Here is a 17,493-nt window from a genome sequence, read left to right on the forward strand (position 1 = left end):
GAAAGTGTGTATGTTTCTTCATAAGGAAAAGGTAGCCGCAGGTGAAAGGATACCTGTCTGCTCAATAGTTCCTTGAAGCTGCTCTAATAATATCCAACAGAGCAGAGAACTATGTAACAATGCAATGTTCCTGATGTCACTTTACGCATCACTGTAGAAATTGTCCTTGTGATCATAAATAAAGAGAACAGTAAGACTGTTATGTCATAATAAGTGTACTGCTACTAATGGATAAGAGAAGTCTGGAGGTATAGAGATGTGCAGACGTCTCTACACATCTCTCATCACATGTATGCATCTCTGATTATCACTATATCTCTTGCCTCCTCTCTATGTATCTGGGTTGAAATTCCAAGTCATAAGAACCAGATTAATCATATACCTTCTACATAGGGAATGTTAGGGTGGAAAAAAAAAAAAAAAAAAAAAAAGATTAGGAACATTTTTCTTTGAATGGGTGTTGATTCTTATTTCACAGTCCTATTATGTTTTTTCTTTTTTTTTTCCATATGATGTACTAGTGTCCCTTCTGAGGAGTACTTATTTCTGCTTTAAAGGCAAGTCTCTGAGCTCTTTCAAACATGCAGTTATGCAGGAAGTAATCTGTTAGAGGCTTTGAGGCTTAAAGCCCATGACCTTGATCCCAAACCTGCCTTTCAGCCAGCAGTGTATTCTGAAGTAGAGTAGGCCTATAAGGGCATTAGCAGCTGTAAATTCAATCTTACTATAGTTTAGCCACTCTATTCTTCTTCACTAGTAATTGCAACATGGTAAATAACTATTTAAATGGAATCTTGTGCTACAATTACATTTTTCAAAAACTGATTAAAACATACTGGACAGTTTTCAATTTAAACTTCCAAGTTTTAATTCAAAACAACTTCATACAAACAATTTAGACCTGAAAATGTATTGACATTAAAATGAGGTAACTTCCACTGCAGTTATTATTTGTACTACTTTATAAAAATATTTATAGTATTTCTGAAGATTAAATTCTGCCAACTAATGACTGATCATGAGAGCTGCATAAACATTCCATAATAAGCAAGTTATTTGAAGAACTTTGCCTTTTTAGTGAACAACACACAATGCACATTCAAAATTTCTTGAACTATATCCTGATATACAGATTTTATCTGTAAAAATTTTATTAAAATTAAAAAATTTTTATCTGTAGAAATTTTATCTTACTTTGCAACTAAACTAAACCAGTGCCTAACTCTGGTTTTGCACTCTGAATACTAAATATTTACTTTTAAATATTTCAAATTGACTGCAGAAGTGACTTATTTTCCTGATCTATGGGCCATATGCACAAGAGCCAAATGATTATGTGTAGCGAAGAGACAGAAGATGCATACTCCAGGTACTCTGGGAGTAACTCACAGAGGCATTCACCAAAATTTCCCTGTGTTCTTACCACACTGTGTTCTTTTCCTGTGTACTCTCTAGGTTGAGATTAGTCTTGGCTTGTGGCTAGGGCCAGGGAGTAACCTGGTAATATATACCATAATTACTGCTGCTGGCTCACTGCCTTCTGCATTTAGGTTTTCAGATCACCAGAGCCCTAAGATAGTTTTGTAATCCCATAGTCACAGCTTGGCTGTCATGATACATCCAGGAAAAATTTTAAATCCTGGCTGATTTCATTGATCTCTGTTTAATAAAAAGAGGGGTGTAAGAGGAGGGAAAAAAAAAACAACAACAAAAAAAAACGAAAACAAACAAACAAACAAACAAAACAAAACAAAACAACAACAACAACTTGGTAGTGAATGATAGCATTCTGTAATATTAAGATTAGATAAATCATATAAAAGATATACTTTCATGATGAAAGAGGTCTTACTGAGTCACATTTGGTTTTTTACCTGATAAAAAGATAAATCTTTAGACATTATAGACAGGAATTTATTTCTTTTACTTATATGTCATGATAAAAGTTGTTTTTGAATGATGACATGAAGTAAAAAAGGATGATTAGCAGAATGAAAAATGATATGGTAAACACAATCAATAACAACAACTTTCTGAGAAAGTTGTGCCAAAGTTTAGTCATTGTACTGGGTCTGGCTGGAATGTTAACTTTCCCTGCAGCATCCCATACAGTGCTGTACTCTGCACTTGTAGTTGGAATAGCAGTGTTATCACACCAGTGTTGTGTCTACTGCTGAGCAGTGCTGGCACAGCATTGGGCCTCTCTCTAACCCTCCTAGAGGGTGGGCAAAAAGTGAGAAGAGAAACATCACCAGGGCATCTGACCTAAACCAACCAAAGGGATATTCCATGCCATGTGATGTCACACTCAGCAATAAAAGGTGGAAACAGGAAGAAGAGGGGAGGGGTGGGCTCTCATTGTGAAAACATCGGTCCTCCTCCGGAACACCGGCTACGTGCGTTGAGGCCCTGCTTCAAGGACGTGGTCAATCATCACTCATTTGTGGGAAGTAGAGAGTAATTTCTTTCCTCTGCACTTCCACATAGCCTTCATTTGTTTTATTTGTTTTCCTCCCTTTTTTTTATTTTCCCTTTCCCCCTCCCTTTTCCCCTTTCCCTTTTTTATTTCCCTTTAGTTAAATTGTTTAGTTCATAATAATCTTTCTTTAATTATTATTATTATTATTATTTCCCTTTAATTATCCTTATCTCAACCCGTGAGTTGTTCTTTGCTTTACTTCTCCCCCTCCTCATCTAAAGAGGGGGAATGAGAGAGCGGTTGTGGTGTTTAGCTGCCCAGCACGGTAAAACCACCACAGTCATTCACCACACTACTGTCATTTTGCAGTTTCAAAACATAGATAGATCTATGATAGCATTGCTATGAATTTCTTCTCCTTTCACTTGTATCAGATGGAAAGACTTTAATGGAGTATTTCTTGGTTTATACCACTCTGAAAGGAGAATCAGCTTGGTATACCTTTTTTTTTTTTTTTTCCGTTTCACTGCTTGGCAATTTATTCATTGTAACTGTAACATTGTAACATTGTAACATTATATAGAGTCCGTTAGGAATAGTAATTATTTTATAATCAATAAACAAAAAAATATTTTTAGACAATGGATATAATCATCTTCATACTGACTAGTCAGTTGTAACTGAAAGTTTTTATTTGTTCAAAAATGGTGAAATAAATATTTTTCTAAATATACATAGCAGAACAATGTATTGTCTTTGGCTTAAGTACACTGATTTTCTATTTAACTACGAAGGTATGGAGTCTCATTTTTTTTTTTTTTAAAAAAAAAAAAGATAGGATATCCTATGTTGAATGGCATTTGTCCAGTCAGCAGTGAAATGGGTACCAGCAAGAGCCAAATAAAGCAACAGGAAATCACCCCTCAGATATTCTAGAGACCTTCTGGCTTAGGGGCATTCCTTAGTAGGAGATTTTCACCACATGCTTGTCATAACACAGCATGCATGGGCCCATTTGTGAAATAAACACATTCATTCCAAAAACTGTTCTCAGTGAAGCTGTGATCATGTATTGTGGTAGAGAATCATCATCATTAGCGTTGAAAAATATTTTCATGAAGATTTTCTTGAATTTTGTGGCAGACATTTAAAAATAAACAAACAAAAACAAACACAACCTTCCACACAATATTTTATTAAATACCAGTACCAAAGTCATGAAAACTTTAGACCTCCTAACTGTACTCCGTTCTTCAGTATGGATGAATACCGAACGTAGAGATGAACCTATCCAATGTAATTTGGATACATATTTATGCTTTCTCTCCAACTACAGTATTTTTATAGTATTGGGTGGTTTTTGTTTGTTTGTTTGCTTGTTTGTTTGTTTTTCTGAGTTCACTGCAGATGGAAACTATTTCTGTTCATCTCAGACAGATGTTTAACATATTCAAAAAAGAGGGAGTTTTATGCTCACCAAATGCTGAATTAGGGCATGAAAATATCTTTAACTTTTAGCACACAAACTGTGTGTTTGGGATTGGGTTTATGATTTATTAGGTTGATAAGTCATTCCTCATTATGGTCAATATTTTCTAAACTTCGTTTCTCTGAAAAAATGTACAATTCATTACAAAATAGGCTTTGAAACAGAAAGATTAAAAGTTTGGCTTCAAACAACAGAAAATCTAGAAAATACCAATATTTATTATAGTTCAATTAAGGCTGATGATCTAATATGATCTGGAATGACTTGGTGTTAAAATATTTCTTTGATAGTAATTAGGAAAGGTAGAGAAGAAGTAAATAACAGGACTTAAATGCACTGAAGTTCAGGTCTCCAATGCAATTTATTAAAATCTGAATGAATGAATACAGTAAAACATAAATAGTCAAATGAAAATATGCTAATAATGAATAAGGCTTCCATGTCATATTTAGCCACGTAATATTTTTGTCCACTTAAAAAGTTAGACAATAAACAATGTCTTGGGCAGGAGTTCTTTAGCATACCACAGAGAACCATCTTACTACTTTTTAATATCTAAATCATTTTATGGTCAAACCTGGAAAAAAAAAATTGAGTCTCTCTGATTCTTTTGAAAAGGAACATGGCATACCATTATAGTACAGCGCTTTCATTATTTATCCAGAAAACACTGAAATAAAGCTAAGTAGAAAACTAATTTAAAAAAAGTAATGTTAGGAAAACAACTGAGGTTCCTCTGTAGCTTATCCACACAATGTAAGGAGGAAGCATGAAAATTGAATTAAAACCAGGGCTCCAAGTTAAAATGAATTTACTGAAGTAAACAGAATCATTTGAAAGGGTATACACTTCAGGTTTTTACTGTGAAACTGGTGTTGGTCTTCTGCAGTTAAAAAAAGCTGTGAGTTCATTATGCTACAGAACAATGAGAATGTTAACTAAAACTTTTTTTTCTATTAAAGTTGATTATGTAGCTTCCAGATTCCTAATAGTAGTCCACTCCAAAAAAAAAAAAAAAAATCAAAAAAAAAAAAATCAAATTACCTAAATTATCCCCAGAACAATTTATCTCTTTAAATGAGAACAAAATAGTAAAAATAGTTAGTAAAATAAAAATAAAAAATCATACAACGCAGCCAGTCTTAATGTATTCTCAGCAGTATATTATAAGCCATGAGCCCCCCAAATGATTTTTCTTATGACTTATTTGTTTAGCTGTCTTCTGTGTAGAAGCTGCATATCACAATATACCTATAAGAATATCTATACCAATATACATACCTACAAATGTCCCAGTTATAGATTTCCTCCCTCCCACCTACTAAATATAGAGATGTAATGGCCCTTATTATAGAAAAGGTAGTCTCCCATCCTACTTTAAATATACAAATTTAAATGAATTCATATAGGGACAGTAAACACATGTTAGAGTGACTGTAAAGGCACAAAGCACTGTTAACATTTGATACATTTTGCTGACATTCATATACTTCTTTCAACAGATATACAAAAAGCACTTGACTAGTTTTAGGGGATTTATTTATTTTGAAAACACTATATGCATACCACATTCCTTGTGCTCTACTAGTAGAAAGTTCCTGTCAGTTTTCTTGCTTATGCCCTCCCCAGTTCAAGATCAGTCTCAGTCACACTTAAGTCCCAAAAGAACTGTCATATAGATTCACTACAGTAATAGATAAGAGACATCAAAAAGGGATCCAGGAGTCTGAGTGAGGTGTGTTGGCTCCTACAACAACCTGTAGGGAAATTCTGGTATCCCCAAATAGGGGCACAATGCAGAAAGGCACAACTTAAACCAGCTTAGTTTGTAAGTGCCTAAAACTAGCAACCAAGGAGCATGAGACTGCATTTTTTTTTCACAGCCACTCTCTTAAGACTGCCAGAAAGTAAACTTGATCATCTCCTAATCAACTTCTAAGAACCTTTTCTGGAATCAGATGCCAAAAAGCCATCAAAGGCACATAAACCCATGATTTTAAAAGAAAAAATATATGTTTTTGAAGGAAACATCAAATATTTTTTAAAGAATGATCTGATATTGAATATACTGTACAATCTAATTCAAAACCTGAGAGACCTTATATCTGAAGAGGTTTGTGCCACACTCTCACCTCAGGATGGTACTCCTTCAGAGGACGGTAAGGTGTATCGGAGTACAGCACTTTCTACTCATAGTAGAAGGTCCCTAGCAAGGAGAAAGAAATGCACTAAATGGTCTTCATCTGATAGTGAGCACCAGGTAGTTTCATAAAGAATAAACTTTTTCATTATAAAGGTGGTCAATGTCGTGGTTCCGCTCGAGTGGGCAGCCGAGCTCCACCACAGCTGCTCTCTCACTCCCCCTCCTCAAAGAGGAATGGGGAGAAAATATGTGAAAAGGGCTCAAGGGTTGAGATAAGGATGAGAAAATCAAGCAATAATTATTGTAACGGGCAAAACAGACTCAGCATAAGAAAACAGTAAGATTTATTGCTCATTACTAACAAGCTAGAGAAGTGAGAAACAAAGGAAAGAAACCAAAAGCACCTTCCCCCCCATCCACCCTCTTCCACCTCCTCCCCCAGAGTGGCGCAGGGGAACGGGGGAATGGGGGTTATGGTCAGTCTACAGCGCTTCTTCTCTGCCGCTCCTTCTCGGTCACTCTCGTCCCCTGTGCTGTGGGGTCCCACCCACAGGATACAGTCCTTGATGAACTGATCCGGCGTGGGCTTCCCACAGGCAACAGCTCTTCCAGAACTGCTCCAGATATGGGTCCGTACCACGGGGTCCATCCCTCAGGAGAAAACTGCTCCAACCTGGGTCCCCCACAGCTCCTGCCAGGTCACCTGCTCCTGCGTGGGCTCCTCTCCACGGGCTACAGGTCCGGCCCGGAATCTGCTCCGGCAGGGGTCTTCCACAGGTGGCAGCCTCTGTCGGTGCAGGTCCACCTGCTCCACCGTGGTCTCCTCCACGGGCTGCAGCATGGAACCCTGCTCCACCGTGGTACTCCATGGGCTGCAGGGGGACATCCTGCTTCACCATGGTCCTCTCCACAGGCCGCAGGGGACTTCTGCTCCGGTGCCTGGAGCACCTCTCCCCCTCCTTCTACACTGACCTTGGCGCCTGCAAGGCCATTCCTAACTGCTCTCACTCTCCCAGCTGCTGTGTGTTGCAGCATTTTTTTTCCCTGTCTTAAATATGCTCTCACAGAGGCGCAAAACAACATCGCTTATTGGCTCGGCTCGGGTCAACAGTGGGGCCCTTACCAAACATGGGGCAGCTTCTAGATCCTTCTCACAGAAACCACCCCTATGGCCCCCTGCTACCAAAACCTTGCCTGAATTGTGGGTGGGAGGGATAGTCTATATGACCTCCCAAGGTCTGTTCCTACCCAAATTCTTCTGTAATTCTAAGACTGGACATTACTCTATAGCCCAGTGATGAGTTAGGAGTTCCTTACTTAGCTAAGAAAGACCAATCCTGAGTTCTAATTACTGCTCTCCAGTTTCTATTTAAATTAAAATATATACATACAAAATATACATTCAGTAAAAAATTAGAGACAGAAACAGGACAGAAATTTTGTTCCATATCAGTGGAGTGGCTTGAAGTTTTTACTCTAATTGCTCTGACATAATCATTCAAGAAAGATGAAAAGTGAAAAATAACTTAATAAAAAAAAATACAAAAAAATACAAAAAAAATAATAAAATAACTTAATACAGAAAAGAAGATACTTGCATATGAGATGAAGAATTAAAGTTCAAATCTCCTTAAAGAGACTTGGTTATCCATGGACTTCTTAATTGTTCTAGCCACTGGATATGAAGTGAAATGAGAAAAGCAAACTGTCCACTATTGTGTGAGGCCTCATTCCATGTATCAGTTCTAAAAATTTTGCTGTATTTTGACATGCAAGAAAAACATTACTTTGAGGATCTTGATAGAATTGACACATGACGTGCTTGGTACCATTCTTGGTACCATCAATGTTTAAGCATTTAGAGCAGCAGAACTGTATAGAAGGAAAGCTCATGTATTCATAGAATCATAGAATGGCCTGGGCTGAAAGGGACCTCAAAGATCATCTAGTTCCATCCCCCCTGTCATAGGCAGGGATGCCACCCACTAGATCAGGTTGCTCAGGGCCTCATTTAAACTGGTCTTGAACACCTCCAGGGATGGGGCATCCACAGATTCTCTCTCTCTCTCTCTCTCTATTTTGTAATTTTATTTTTTAGTTATATTTTTTCACCAAACTGAAAGGACAGCAAATTTCAATTTTGAGGAAAATACATTTTTCCTCATAAAACTGTTCATGTGGCATATTCCTCATCAGCTTTGACTCAAATTACCTAGTAAGATATTTTTTCATTGAAACAAGTAAGGAAATTATTGATTATAATGGATTTCTTATAATTTGTCAGCTTCTTTATTTCCATTGTCTTACATGCTTACCTTAGAACACAACTGTATTTTTCACTACATAATAGTATGTATTTGTATTACAGTAGTGTTTACATGCTTCAAAGTAAACTGGAGCTGCATTGTCTTGAACATTTTAATGCTGTATAAAAAGGACTGTTTTTGGCAATCTATGCTTTAAACAGCAAAGGCAAAAGATGGGCAGAAAAGCGGGCACAATTACCACAGAGTATCTGATAGTAGAGGATAAAGAAATCAGATCAGAAAAGAAGTGTAGTCTTACACAGACTACACTCCGCTATTTGTAATGCTATTTCTTAGCACAGAGAACATGCACTACCACTGTTCCTACCTGCTAATTCCTAGCTGCAGGTGCTGAAGTGCATGCACACAGTTGAATTCATCCTTCCCAACATTGTTTCCAACACAGAAACTTTTGCTTTTTTTTGGAAAGAACTTCAATTAGAAGGAACAGCAAATAATACATATAAAAAAAATCCACTCTGTCAGAGTCAGAGGTAAGGCTCATATTGACACGAACAGAGATAGTTGGATCAACACTCAGTGCATTTGAAAAAACTCACTTTTCAGATGGTGTGTGAACAAAGGAAAATTTTGCTTCTAAGCTGCTAAGCAATGAATCACAAAACCAAAAATAACAAAAAAAAAAAAGATACAAAAAACATTCTAATCAAAAACAAAAGGCATTTTATGAAAAAAGTTGAGTAGATTTGTTTAAAACAAAGTTTTTAATTTCTGTAATTGTGCTCTGAAACATGTTTTTACTTCTGTTGATATGCGCCTTCATTTATGTGCAGCTGAGTGTCACTGTGCTGACCTGTGTTGAGAGATGATAAGGAAGCATTTGATACAACCCACTCGAGGCTTCTGCTATCTGTCTTTCCTATAGAACTCCAGCAGGAAAACCTCTGAAGTTTTCAAATACAGTAACTAAAATGGAGAGCTACCATTCAGTTCCCATTGACTAAGGTGAAGTAGATTCAATATATCGATATATCAACAGAAGGTTATTGTGTTGTCAGGAGTGCAATGGTTAACATTCTCATACGTTCCCAAATTGTATATTACTTTAAAGAAGGTTAAAATGTACTTGTTGTGACACCCCAACTACCTAATTATTTTAGAGATGAAAGTTTTTGATTTGTAATACTTGTATATATACAAGTATTATATACAATACTTGTATACTTGTATATATACATGTATATATACAATATATATATACAATATATATATACAATATATATATTGTATACACATGTATATACATATGTATATATTGTGTATATATATATATACAATATATACATATGTATATATGTATATATATACATATGTATATATTGTATATATATATACATATATATACATGTATATATATATACAATTATATATACAATATATATATTGTATATATATATATACAATATATACATATGTATATACACAATACGTATATATGCAATACTTGTATTGTACTGTCTTAATGATAACATTACAACAATAAAAGTGTAAAAACGTGTTTCTAGTGGTCTATACATTTTTGGTAGTAAATAATTTTCTAGGATTTGTAAATTTTAATATAATTAGAGTTTACCAAGGCACCCAGGCAGCCAAAATCTCTTGACTCTGTAACTTGCACCCTGCTCTGTCCAGTCTTTTTGTCTCCCTTTTCATTTGACACTGTAGCTTTGTGGTAAATATTGCTGGCACCAACATATTTACTCTGTTTGCATCCTCCTCTCATGCCTCCCTAAGCAAAGTATTGTACAGAGATCTAGCGTTGGTGTGTTTGGTTGTGACCTACTATGTTGCACACATCGATCCCTAAGAAATACTCCTCCCAAACTGGCTCTTCTAAGAGCAGTTTGTCTCCCTATACAACACTGCAGCCAGCAACATTAACTAATTCATAAACTCAACTGAGTCGGATTTAATCTTGTTAGTAATGATAGCCTGAGCAAGACGAGTTTTGGTGAGCACTTTTTATGTCTACTCTGGAACCCAGGAACAAGTTTTTTGGTTGAAACCTAACCCTTTTGACTTATTATTGTTGGTACTGCTTTGTAGAAGTTTGAGTAATAACTGCAGTATTTGAACATCTGTAGCAGTCCTGTGTTACAGAGCATAGTTAACCGATAATTGTATTATCTTCTCCAGTCTTTTCACCTGATACAGCACAGAAGACATATGCAGAAATATCTCTATTATAATGAAAAAAAAAAGATAGAGACAGAGAGCGAGGGAAATAGCCAAACATTGATGGCTTGATTTTTATTAAAAGTATTTATGGATCTTGTCTGTTTTCTTGATATGAGAAGGTTACTGTGTTAAGTAAACAAGGATTTATGAAAAGCAATGATGAAATAATACTGAAAATAACTCATTCAGTTAATCAGGATGTGAGCAGTGTTATTCCTGGTAGAAATAATTGTTTTGTGATGTTTAGATTGTTTTGCTAGTCACAAATATATCTTTGCCTTTATTCCTACAAATGAGAAAATCTAACAGAGTAAAAATTGAATTTTTGAGTAAATTTTCACAGAATCACAGGATCACTGAATTGTCTAGGTTGGAAGAGACCTCAAGATCATCGAGTCCAACCTCTGACCTAACACTAACAAGTCCTCCACTAAACCGTATCACTAAGCTCTACATCTAAATGTCTTTTAAAGACCTCCAGGGATGGTGACTCCACCACTTCCCTGGGCAGCCCATTCCAATGCCTCACAACCCTCTCAGTAAAGTTCTTCCTAATATCCAACCTAAAACACCCCTGGCACAACTTAAGCCCATTCCCCCTCATCCTGTCACCAGGCACGTGGGAGAACAGACCAACCCCCACCTCACTACAGCCTCCTTTAAGGTACCCATAGAGTGCGATAAGGTCACCCCTGAGCCTCCTTTTCTCCAGGCTGAACAAACTCATCTCCCTCAACCGCTCCTCGTAAGACCTCTTCTCCAGACCCCTCGCCAGCTTCATCGCCCTTCTCTGGACTCGCTCAAGCACCTCGATATCCTTCTTGTAGCAAGGGGCCCAAATCTGAACACACTACTTGAGGTGCGGCCTCACCAGAGCTGAGTACAGGGGGACAATCACTTCCTTAGACATGCTGGCCACACTGCTTCTTATACAAGCCAGGATGCTGTTGGATTTCTTGGCCACCTGAGCACACTGATGGCTTGTATTCAGCCCACTATCCACCAATACTCCCAGGTCCTTCTCTGCCAGGAAGCTTTCTAACCACTCAACCATCTTCAGAGTTCCAGATCTAGAGGAACACTTTGGCTGCAGCCTGAAAGCCATGTGTACAGAAGCTCCCCCAAGCCAGCCAATCTTCTTCCCATGACCTGCCAGAAAACAGTTGTCCTGGTTTCAGCTAGGATAGAGTTAATTTTCCTCCTAGGAGCTGGTAGGGTGCTATGTTGCGGATTAGGATGAAAAGAGTGTTGATACCACGCTGATGTTTTAATTGTTACAGAGCAGTGCTTACCCTAAGCCAAGGACTTTTCAGCTTCTTGCTCTGTCCTGCCAGTGGGCAGGCTAGGGGTGCAGCAGGAGCTGGGAGGGGACAGACCCAGGACAGCTGACCCAAACTGGCCAAAGGGGTATTCCATACCCTCTGACGTCATGCTAAACAATAGATAGGGGTGGCTAGCTTGGATGGGGGGGCCATCTGCTCAGGGATAGTCTGGGCATTGGTCAGCGGGTAGTGAGCAATTGCATTGTGCATCACTTCTTTGTACACATTAGTAGTAGCAGTATTATTATCGTTATTATTATTTTTTTCCTGTCTTAATAAACTGTCTCTGTCTCGACCCACAGGCTTCATTTTCTTATTTCTCTCATCCATCCCAGAGAGGGAGGTGGGAGGGGGAGCGAACAGCTGTGTGGTGATTAGCTGCCGGCCGGGGGAAACCACAACAACAGCAATGTAGTCATGTAACCAAATTAAAGCCAAAACTTTCAGCCCGGCACTTGACCTGAATAGGGAATGATATCCGAATTCTGGCACTTATACGTGATAGTTTATATGCAGCCAAAGTAAATACTGTAGACAGAGGTCATGGCGCTAGATTTTGAAAAGTCGTGTATAAAGAAGAGATCTCAGAAAAGCAAATTTAAATAACATTAATGTCAAGAAAAGTCATTCTGATTGCTATATTCTTTATCTGTCGTGACTAGACAGATGAAAATCTATGACAGCAATTTTGACTTTAAGGTCATTTTATTTTTTCTTTTATTTATTTCTCTTATTTATGTTTATTTATCTTATTTTAACAGGCTCTGTACTAATTTTCCTCACTGAATGACTAACAGAAATATGACCCACGTGCACCTTTTGTAGTTAATTCATTAGGTCAACTCTAACCACTAAGCCCCTTGTCAGGTTATTTCTCTTAGCGATAAGGAGCAATTAACCTTAAAACATTGAAGCCAGGTAGATGAGCCTATTCCACAAGGTCTCTTGGCTCCACCCTTGTTAAGTGAACTCTGCCAGCTGTGGATCATGTGACCTTTGCTATATAGGAAGAATGAGGAGGTGTGAGGAATTGCCTCTCTAGGGGAACTTGAAGCTCAGGTTACCTAGGGTGCTTTCCTACTGTCCTGGTGGAATGGACTCAGTGTTCTCCAGCAGGCTGCTTCTTCTTCATGTTTTCTGCTGTCTCTGTGAAATAGTTTTAGAGACTATAAGAGCTAGTTATGTTGGTGGTGCCTTCTCAGTACAGTAAAACCCTGGTGGTACTACTTCACTGGGAAGTACTTTGGCAGTGACTTAAGTTTAGAAGCTGGCAGGTAAGCGTTGCTGGGTTCTACAGTTGTTTCATGTTGGGGAGTTTGAGTGTTTCCTTCACCTTGTCTGTTTTCAGTGAAGTTACTTACATGGATTCTAAGCTTCCTTCCCAGCCCTAAAAAAAAATAAATAAAATAATGAAACAACCTCAGAAGCTTAAGTGCATGCAGGTAAGGCTGACTTTGAAGAATATTTATAAGTACTTGTTAACATTGAACAACAGGTTGTATGGAAAAGATGTATTACTGTGAATTCTTACCTTGCTTTGTGGTAAGAAGAAACAGATCTGGGTAGATACCGGTGATGTTATCATTACTTTTGTGAAGTGTTAATTGTGAGAATGTGCTGTTTGTAAAAGAAAGGCTGTTCTCAAAACACACAAGTCTAAAGACCTCAAAATACTAGAAGTAGAAGTTAGAGTTTCAAGGAGATAACTTGAAAGAAAGAAATTACTGTTGGCCATCTCCACTGACCCCTCCATAGATGGGCTACCTGAAGAAAAATGGTGAAAGGTGTCATTGTTAATAATTTCTGAGGTAGGGTCAGGGGGAGATTTGTATACCCACTTGTTCATTTGCCCTTAATTCTACTCCAGGTGAGTTATGGTAGCCTTGCAGAGCTTTGACTATGCTTGGGATGTTCAGATGAGCATGTTCTTCTCAGTATGTCTCCAGAATGCACTTGAGGTTTTGTCAAAGGTTAAAGAAATCCTAACGAGTGTCATGCACAGATGTGTTGAGAGGTAGGAGAGTTATGTGTGGCAGGGAGAGGGTGAGAACATCTGGTCCCCAGAGTCCATCCAGCCCTGATCCTTATTTTTTGCACTTCCCCCAATCTTGACTCTCTTCTCAGGGTTGCTTCCTGGGTTTGGACTACTGTCCAGACCCTCAGCCTCTTCTGCAATCTCCCTGAGAGCCTCAGATCTATTTCCCAGGGATATTGTGGGGGTAGGTGGCAGCGTGGGTGTTGGAGGCAGATGTCTCTTTCTGCTCCAAGCTAAGACAAGGGTCCAGCCCCTTGTCTCCTGCAGACAGTCTGGCCCTCTGTTCTGCATGCATACAATGGGGGTAGCCTCTACCCTTTGTCAGGACATAGGTGAGGGCTGCTGAGCAACAGCAGGGGCAGGGAGACCCCTCCTATCTGTCACCCTCAGAAAAGTCCCCAGTCCTGGTCCCCCCATAGATGGGCTCACTGAAGAAAAAGTGTGAAAGGTGTCATTGTTAATAGTTTCTGAGATAGGGTCAGGGGAAGATGTGTTTTCCCACTTGTTCTTTCTCCCTTTCTTCTCCTCCAGGCAAGTTATGGTAGCCTTGCAAAGCTCTGACTATGCTTGGGATGTTCAGATGAGCATGTTCTTCTCAGTATGTCTCCAGAATGCACTTGAGGTTTTGTTAAAGAAATCCTAAGGAGTGTCATGCACAGATGTGTTGAGAGGTAGGAGAGTTGTGTGGCAGGGAGAGGGCGAGAACATCTGGTCCCCAGAGTCCCAAGGGTGAATGCTGGAAGGCACTTTGAAATCATTGCAAGTTGTTCTTGTTGTCAATTGCCACATAAATTAAGGCCATGCAAGTACCTTCTACTGTTTACTCTTCCCTTTCATTTGTCTGCTTACTACCAAATACTACAGATTTGGTGAAATGCCTTAAAACAACACTACTTCTTAAATAATGTTGTTTTTTTTTTTTTTTTTCTCTCTCTCTAGGTCTGCCAGTAGCTGACAAAGTAGAAAGGTGTGCTTTTCTCTTTCATTCTTCTATAGAGTTAGAGGCAATGGCAATTTAATCCATGACTGAGGCTCTGCAATGGTGCAAGTCTATCCTACTACTTCAAGTTCAGTGATGCAACCTGAGTTTACACTAACTTTCATGAATTGAACCAATTTAATGCTTTTGGACTGACAGTTCTTGGAAAACATTTCCACAAGTTTATTTTCTTTTGCATTTGTTTGCTATCTCCATCTCATTCAAAGCAGTCAGGACTGTTTTGCTTCTCTCTTCTCTGGAAAAGTTCTCTGCACTAGGAACCATGGTTAGAATCAGAATCCTGAGCTAAGAGTATGATGAAAAGTGTTGCACTCCAAATTAGAAAGTGGAGAGGGAAATGTTTATGTATACATGAGAATTGTACTCAAACAGCTGATTACACCTCTTCTGACACCTCAACAGATGCTTACACCTTTTAAAGGAAGACTTTAAACCTGAGAAGCAACAGGCAGTTTTCTGTGTTTCCCTTGGGGATAGTGTATTCTTCTGTATTTTGCTTCTATACAAGCAGTTCAAACTTTTAAAGTCCCATTGTCAGTCATACAACCAAACAACCTTGCATGGCATTACATGTTTCCCTCCAGATAGATCAAGCCCTGAATGCAAGATCAGACAAGTAAATGATGCCAACATGTAAAACTAATTTGTAAGTACTTCTTGGCTTTTTTTTAGGGACACTTTGTGGGGCTTAACTGTACTGCAGTGAGAAGAATGTCTTCTGGTGTAAGTCTTCCAAAGGGAAATGAAATTATCCTACCCAGATGAAACACCGTCCAGAAGACACTTGAGTTGTTAGGGCCTGAATTCTCACTGAAACCAAAGGCAGGGATCTTACTGACCTGAAGAAAGAGGCTTTAATCTCTCCTGGCTTGTTTACTCCTGAAGGAGCATGAAAGAGACACGTGTCCTTGTATGTGAAGAGGAGGTGAAGTAACAGCTAGTGCAAGGAACACAAAAATCCATTGCACCAGACTAATAGGTGGTTGGCTCTGAACTTGGAGACTGCAACAGAATCACCTAGATTGGACTCTGTGATCTTGGAGGTCTCTTTCAACCTCTGACCTAACACTAACAGGTCCTCCACTAAGCCATATCACTGAGCTCTACGTCTAAATGTCTTTTAAGGACATCCAGGGATGGTGACTCAACCACTTCCCTGGGCAGCCCATTCCCATACTTAACAACCCTTCTGGTAAAGAAGTTCTTTCTAATATCCAACCTAAACCTCCCCTGTTGCAACTTTAGCCCGTTCCCCTTTGTCCTCTTGCCAGGCACATGGAAGAACAGACCAATCCCCACCTTGCTACAGCCTCCTTTAATGTACCTATAGAGAGCAAATATATAGAGAGTATATATATTCTTTTTCTATATATGTATAGAAAGAAATATTTTGAAATCAGAAGTTGAAACTTGTAATTTGAAAATGACAAGAGAAAACAAAACATTTCAAACTTTCAGCTACATGTATGAAGGAATATTAACCAAACTTTGTTTGAAAGCACGCAGAGGCTGGACTAATAAAAGCTGAATACACAATATTACTCCTAGTTCTCAGAGGGAACATTACACCATGACTTGGAATGATGACAGAAGACTATGTTTTGACACTAGGATAGTTAATCTGAATTTTTAGTCCTTCCTCAAATATCAAGCTATTTTCTAATATAGATTTTAATTCTAACATTGAATGTTTGACTTTGAAAACTCAAGTTTTGTTTTCTGTAGATTTTTTTCTTTTGCATGAAGCAATATATATTTACATGTGTAATAAAAATGAGAAGTACATCATATGCAGAATACTATCATGATTTGGCTATGTTATGAGGCTGTATGTATTAGGCCTTACATTATTTTAATATCTTCTGACATTTTATTGGTCAAGGACTTTCTGTAAGAGAGGTTGCACTCAGTGTATTTCACAAGGTGGTTGAGGTAAAACAAACAACTTTATCATCAGCTTCAGATCATTCTTACTACACTTTCAAAATATGTCTATTATTTTATGTATTTTATGACCTGATAATTTTGTTGAATTCTGTTGTGCTCTTAGAATAATTATTTTGCATTTTTTCATGTAGTACTTTTTACTGACTTCAGGGATGTAGCTTAGATACTTTTAATGGTTACTGCCAGCTGTTGTGAACCATCTGAAGAAAAAAAAAAAAGTGCATTTCAAGGTTTCTTTGAAAGAGGTTATTAACAGGGATACAGGGAAATATATAGAGGTTTGGCCATAGGGGAGTGCAAAGACAGTAAATTCTCTCTGTGATTGCACTTGGAAAGACAATGAATCAGAAATAAATTTTGAATCTTGGCAAAGGTTTCAAGTCTTCCCGATCTTTTAGTGACTTCCATTCTATGCTCCACTTTCTACTACTTCTGGGTTGCAGAAAGTAATAGTACCTTTTAAGATATGAGTCACTGAGGGAGAACAACATATATGGAATGAAGGAAAAAAATTACCCTTCAAAGGTACTGGAAAGGGTATCACTGAGACGCTTCAAAAGAAGGCCCAAAGGGTTAAGTTTTTCACTTAATTAAGTTTAAGCTGTTCACTGCCTGAAACCTTGCAAATTTCTG

This window comes from Aythya fuligula, chromosome 2 (assembly GCF_009819795.1).
Source record: "Aythya fuligula isolate bAytFul2 chromosome 2, bAytFul2.pri, whole genome shotgun sequence".
Lineage (NCBI taxonomy): Eukaryota > Metazoa > Chordata > Aves > Anseriformes > Anatidae > Aythya > Aythya fuligula.